This window comes from Fundulus heteroclitus, chromosome 2 (genome assembly GCF_011125445.2).
Source record: "Fundulus heteroclitus isolate FHET01 chromosome 2, MU-UCD_Fhet_4.1, whole genome shotgun sequence".
NCBI classification, from domain to species: Eukaryota; Metazoa; Chordata; class Actinopteri; order Cyprinodontiformes; family Fundulidae; genus Fundulus; species Fundulus heteroclitus.
The window spans coordinates 4,935,232-4,942,439 of NC_046362.1; the positions used below are offsets into that span (position 1 = coordinate 4,935,232).

General features: G+C 36.0%; 2 long non-coding RNA genes across 2 annotated transcripts; one reads left to right on the plus strand and one right to left on the minus strand.

Moving 5' to 3' along the window:
• The first annotated feature begins 2,526 nt into the window (after positions 1-2,526).
• Positions 2,527-3,884, plus strand: LOC118565036. The gene is made up of 3 exons (XR_004932130.1): positions 2,527-2,850; positions 2,965-3,244; positions 3,356-3,884. It is a non-coding gene; the product is annotated as an uncharacterized LOC118565036 (long non-coding RNA).
• Positions 3,885-4,354: 470 nt separating this feature from the next.
• On the minus strand, positions 4,355-6,855 carry LOC118565643. Its single transcript, XR_004932493.1, has 3 exons — positions 6,616-6,855; positions 5,185-5,331; positions 4,355-4,888 (listed from the first exon to the last, which is right to left on the minus strand). It is a non-coding gene; the product is annotated as an uncharacterized LOC118565643 (long non-coding RNA).
• Between the last annotated feature and the right edge of the window lie 353 nt (positions 6,856-7,208).

Below are 7,208 nucleotides of genomic sequence, written 5' to 3' on the forward strand. Positions count from 1 at the left end.
AAATGCAATCAACCTGCAATACTTGAAGACGAGCTGGTCTACAGTGGCTGGCTTCAGTGATGTCACAGAAGGCGATGGCTAGGGAGCACACAAACTCAAGCTGGTCATGTCACGCGTGAGAGTTAGACAGGGAATGCAACAAGTGCTCCTCTTTAGTCTGTGAAACTCGAAGCCAATGGTGACCCAGACACAAACAATTCTTTTAATCAGATCCTTTAACCAATATCCAAAAAGGAAATCAGCAATTTCATTCACAGGGAGGCTGAAAGACAATACTCATCTGAGGGTTCTGGCAGTAATTGTAGGTCAAAGGGGAGCATGTGGGTCAGAAAAAAATCTGGCTCCATCCGAATACCTATTTTGGGTAAGGACTCTTTGGGCAAATTGGAAGTGTGCCAGGGATCACTGTGATAAGTGCTGTCCAAGTAGTGCAGTCAGTAAGGAAGGATGTAGGAAAAGGAGCCTGTATGCTTCCTCTCGCAGCTAATTTAGCATGGGAACCTTGTGATGTCCCTTACCGGCGCTAAGAAGGTATAAGGAATCCCACAATGACGTATAAACATAGGCCAACCATGACACACATCAAAAATGAAAGCGTTCTCATAACTTAGAAATAGTAGTTTATAAATACATAGGTGTCAGTGCACCTACTGGGAGGCGCCATGTTGTGTGACTATTCTGATTTCAGAAGCCAAAAGGGGACAAACTTGTCAGCCATATGCGATTTCCCTATCTGTGTTATAAATGAAGACATTCTTATGGAAGTAAATATGTGCCATCAGAATTTGAATAAAAAATACCTCTGAAATTTGAATGTTGTATATTAGTGCTTACTTTTTCAGTATTAAAATAAATTCAGAATATATTTTTAACCTAAAAAAAATTCAATGTCATTATTTTTGCAGTAAAAAAAAAATTGGTGTAATTTTTTTTTACATGGTTGCAATTTTCAGTTATTAAAAAAATTCACATTCCTATTTCAAAGTGATCAAATTTTCAATATACATATTTTTCACAGTTTAAATTTTCAGTGTTAAAAAATTCAGCATATAAAAAAATTCAACTTTTCAAAATTCAAATGCAACATTTTCGTTGTCCTCCAATTCAACTTGCTCAAATTCGCCGTCTCAAATTCACCGTCTAAAAATTCGCTGTCTCAAATTCAGCGTCTAAAAATTCGCTGTAAAAATGGCCAAGGTTACTTCAGGTCACCTAATCACGTGACACAACCGTCACATTGAAGAAGTACCAGTATCACCCAGGCTGGCGACCATGGAGGCGAACTCAAACCCAACGGTGAGTTTAATACTTTCATATTTCTGTAGTATATTTTATTTTGCGCATGAAGTTTGATACATTATCTTAAAGCCTGATTTAAAATACTGGTTTGGGCCGTTGTTAATCTTACACCGTGTAGAACCGGCATATTACTTCTCGCTACCTCCTAGCACCCCCCCCCCTCCCCCACCCAATTTCCCCCGTTTTATTTCAAAAGAAATACCACTTGCGCCAAGTCTAGAATCTTTAAAGAGAACTGGGTGGTGACTTTCTGGGTTGTTTGTATGTTTTAGGTGAGACTGAGACAGGCAGTCTTAGTAAAGTCGTAATTTTTCAGGAGATGCTAACGCTAATGTAGTAAGCTAATATGGCTGCCTTGTGTGCTTCAAAGATACAGACGTGAGAAGGAAGACACACATCCCAGGCTGAACAGTGTCAGTGAGGATGAATGCTAGCATTTTTTTTTTAAATTAAGAGGGAAACTGAAGAAATTATACTGTCTCTTTATTCTTTAAAACTTATGTTGCTGTAGTTTTAGCTTATCTAGTGAAATAGAATGACACTTTCCATCTGCTAGATCAGGGATCTGCAACCTGTAGTTCTGGACTACAGGTTCCCACGGGGGCCATGGACTACAAGACATTTTCCAATGTTATAACTTAGAATTTTGGAGTAATATATAGTTCCACTGTCAGATTATATCGCTTATAGCTATTACTTTTTCATCAATATTAAGAACTTTTAGACTTAAAAGGAGCTTGCTGAAAATTTACTTGTAAGTTAGTTTTGTCTTGTGTCAAATGTCCTAAGACATTTGTGCAAAAAACTATTCCAGATTCTCGTTAAGATTTTTCACTTTTTGCAGTGAGAGTCCCTGTAGCTGCAGTTGGTTCTCACACTTAAGATTAGTACACTGGCTTGCTTTCTGTTATAGAGCCAATTTTGAAATGTTGCTGTTCGATTATAAATCTCTAAGATGTATAGGGCAAAAATACATTTCTGAATCCACTAGGACTCTGTAATCAAGAGTTAGAACCAAAAGGGAACAGCTTTCATTCATTATGCTTGTAATCTGTGGAATATATTCCATGAATTTAAACTTTAAGTAATAATTAAAACCCTATGTACTGTTGTATTGTATTTCAGTAACTTACCACTAGGTACTGCATTGTAATGCATCTGTTTTGTCAAAGCACATTAAAATGAAATGTGCTACACAAAAAAAGATTGTCCCTGTGTAAGGAGAAATATTTTCAAAATTTACATGGAAAGTGATCAAAGTTTTTGTTTTATTATATGCAATATTGGGTTCAATGTTCATCTTCTGAAAACTCAGGTACAATGAAAATCCCCCGCTATTGTGTATATTTTTGGTTACAAAGACTGTTTGAGCTATGCCAAAATTTGTCATAAATGTTGTAATTATAAGCAACTTATAAATACGTTACACACTTATTTTAGGGTACGTGCCGATCAAGGGGTGGAAAATGTGGACGTGGCACGACTTGTGTTTATGATTCGTGGAACAGGAAGAAGCAGTTTCATATCTGGGAAGAGTGTGCACAATCAAAGGTTTGTACAAATGACAAGTTTCAATGTGATGCTTTGCAATGTTTATAGTAACATTAGCTTTGTGTGGTCTTCAATATGACAAGATTTGAACCGTTTATTACTCCATAATTGAAGGATTGAGCGACTGTGGAGAGATCTGTGGACGGCTGTGACGTGCATCTATTATGATGTGCTGCACTACCTAGAAGAAGAGGGATACCTGGACATTTCCAATGAAGCCCAACTCTTCTGTTGCCACTATGTCTTCCTGCCACGTCTGCAAGATTTGGATACTTTCCGCAGTGGCTGGGACAATCACCCACTTCGGACTGAAAGCAACATGACACCTAACCAGCTCTGGGTTCTTGGTCATACACATAATCCAATTCCTGAACCTCATGGTGCCTTGACAGAGGTACGTTTTAATTGGACAATTTAATGTGTAGCATGTCTACTACCATTCACCTAATTTGTAATATCTTAAGTAAATTTTGAGTTGTCTTGATCCCTTCTTTGTGTTTTCCAGGGTGTACAGATTCCCGAAATCGAATGGGAGGACAGCGGGCTTCCTCTTCACGAGGAGTCAAATGTCACAGTACCAAACTCTAATTTGCAACTGACTGACGAACAAATGGCAGCTTTAAGAAATGCAGTAAACCCAAAATCCACATCACTGTCTTTTGGATGTGACATTTATATTGCTGCAGTTCAGTTTTGTGAGCAGTTTTTTACTGTGTGAAAGTTATCTTACAGGAAAAACACATCACGGTTATGATTAGTTACTTATATACAATCATATGTTAAATATGGTAAGCATAATTTACTTGGTTATTATTATTCACTGAAGTTTAACTTGTACATAATTGCAAAAAATGACAAAATAAATGCAAAGCATGATTTATTTTGAAGAATACTTAACAGGATCTAGTTTTGTCTTTTTGCCACTATCTTGGCTTCTGTTGATTTTGATTGCTCGGTTCTAAACAGCCCTTTGCCGTTATTCAGCTATTGTATTGTTCAATAAAAATCTGAAAATAAAATGTTCAGCAAATACATCTGAGCCTCCGTTATAATTGCCTTTTAGCCATTTCCCGAATCATAAGCTACAATCGTAAGCCAACTTCAGCTTCGATCCAGAGAGTTATGATCGCCGCCACAGCTACAGGATCAGACTGACGTCTTCTTCTGTGCAGGATCCTGCTCAGAGTGTGCACGCTATTAATCGCTTCCATACCAGTTTAAAAATTCACCATTTATGAAATGTAAAGCAAAATGCTGATCATGTTACCACAGAGGTGAATTTTAGTGCTCTTATGGTAAACATGTTAAAGAACTAAAATGTTCTAAATTTGTATTTTTTTTTGTTACTCTATAGAAACCCATTAGGTACATTGTTGTAGGACTTCACATTTCTTGCATTAAAAGAATCAGAAAAAGGTTTGTCTTATATAATTTATTTTCTCATACTTGAAGCATATGAACATTCAAGTACTAAGTACATTCAATAAATGACATTCAATTTTGCATAAAAAACAATTTCACTTTAATATTTAAACTGCCTGTACAAACAGTACTGACTTAGACTTAAATTAAATATCTACTCTGAACATTTGAATTTGAACTTGACATAACTACAGGAAGTGGAGTAACAGCAATGTTGTCACTCTGAGTTTAAATTATTACATTAAAACATATGTATTGAACTTGTGATCTGACAAAAATCAGAAAACTGAATTGAGTAAATATTTCAACAGAACTGTTCTGCTTAAACAAAGCTGCTTCACAAAGAACTACTACAGCTTAAGTGTAGATTTTTTTTTTTTTTTTAACAAGTCGATCACTCAGATCAAGCCAAATCCAGATTGTGTAGAGGAAATGCATGCTAAGAAGTCCTCACTGAATGACTTGTAATTCTTGTAATGACAGGGAAGTTTTAGTGTTTCGTAGCATGTGGCAGCTGTTGGGTAGTTCCCATGAACAATCTCCACCGACAGACTTGATGGAAGATTTTCCCAACCGGTCCAGAATTTCATCAACTCTTTCAGTTCAGGTGGTGTGGCTTTGAAAGAGAGCAAAGCCACAATCACACTTTCAAATCAATTTACCATATATCTGCAACATATGGATAACTTTGTATGTTCCAAAGACAAAAGTAACTGGAGCCACATGTTGGGATAGAGCTAGACTACACAGAGAGAACACACAAACATGCATGCAATTCAACTGTTAGAATTTTGAGCTAAGATTAATACTGAATTGTGAGGTACCACTGCAAGCAACTAAGAAAAAAATTCTACAGGGATGCTTCATTGAAAAGTAATCTGAAAATCTCCAATCAGACACTGGTAACATTACCATTTGCAATGAACTGTTTCAGATATCCTGAAATGCTAATTCTTGAGTGCAGATAAAGTCTAGGAAATCCAGATCCAGGGGCATCCGTTCCAGAACATGCTCCAAACGATCACGGAGCCTATCAAAAATATGATCCAGCAAAAGTTCCTTGAATAGAGAAAAAAGAAAAAAACATGTAAAAAAAAATGTCCGTAAAATAAAAAAGTATTTTGATATCAGTTGGTCAGTATTGAGAAATCACAGTAATATAAATTCAATTATTACATTTAATCTAAAATAAGTTAACAGATGTACTTACAAGCATATATTTTCTTGAAAATAAGTTAAAATCAACTGAAATAAACAAAGGGGTTTGTTTATAGTGTTGCTAGGTAACAGAACGAGGTTTTATACCGCAAAGTAAAAAGAATGTAAAATAATATTGTATATCAACATTTGTCAGATAAGAGAAGCAGAATATATACGAAAAATATATGAAAGACAAAGTAGCAGTTGAAAAACGATTAGTTAAAAAGAAATTTACACTTCATGAGAATGATCACTTTTACTTGGGAAAACTCTGTGGGTTGGGTTGCCACCTTTCAGAAATTAAAATATGGACGCATGCTACGGCCCATGTCACCCTTCTTTCATAATGGTGGGATGGCCGGTGTAGTGATAGAAAGTATTTGGTAAAAAGTCTACTCAAATACTGATTAACTGATCATTACACCTGATATAATGTTCAAAATTTCTCAGACAGCAAGAAATAAAGTTATGTGCAAATATGTATGTGAATGCTGGTTCCAGATCAAATTTACCACGGGGGCCAGTAGTCCATGGCCCCCGTGGGAACCTGTAGTCCAGAACTACAGGTTGCAGATCCCTGATCTAGCAGATGGAAAGTGTCATTCTATTTCACTAGATAAGCTAAAACTACAGCAACATAAGTTTTAAAGAATAAAGAGACAGTATAATTTCTTCAGTTTCCCTCTTAATTTAAAAAAAAAATGCTAGCATTCATCCTCACTGACACTGTTCAGCCTGGGATGTGTGTCTTCCTTCTCACGTCTGTATCTTTGAAGCACACAAGGCAGCCATATTAGCTTACTACATTAGCGTTAGCATCTCCTGAAAAATTACGACTTTACTAAGACTGCCTGTCTCAGTCTCACCTAAAACATACAAACAACCCAGAAAGTCACCACCCAGTTCTCTTTAAAGATTCTAGACTTGGCGCAAGTGGTATTTCTTTTTGAAATAAAACGGGGGAAATTGGGTGGGGGGGGGGGGGGGGGTGCTAGGAGGTAGCGAGAAGTAATATGCCGGTTCTACACGGTGTAAGATTAACAACGGCCCAAACCAGTATTTTAAATCAGGCTTTAAGATAATGTATCAAACTTCATGCGCAAAATAAAATATACTACAGAAATATGAAAGTATTAAACTCACCGTTGGGTTTGAGTTCGCCTCCATGGTCGCCAGCCTGGGTGATACTGGTACTTCTTCAATGTGACGGTTGTGTCACGTGATTAGGTGACCTGAAGTAACCTTGGCCATTTTTACAGCGAATTTTTAGACGCTGAATTTGAGACAGCGAATTTTTAGACGGTGAATTTGAGACGGCGAATTTGAGCAAGTTGAATTGGAGGACAACGAAAATGTTGCATTTGAATTTTGAAAAGTTGAATTTTTTTATATGCTGAAATTTTTAACACTGAAAATTTAAACTCTGAAAAATATGTATATTGAAAATTTTATCACTTTGAAATAGGAATGTGAATTTTTTTTAATAACTGAAAATTGCAACCATGTAAAAAAAATTACACCGAATTTTTTTTACTGCAATAATAATGACATTGAATTTTTTTTTAGGTTAAAAATATATTCTGAATTTATTTTAATACTGAAAAAGTAAGCACTAATATACAACATTCAAATTTCAGAGGTATTTTTTATTCAAATTCTGATGGCACATATTTACTTCCATACATTCTGTCAGTGGAAGATGTATAAAATAAGGAAAGGCGACCGTAGATTATTCT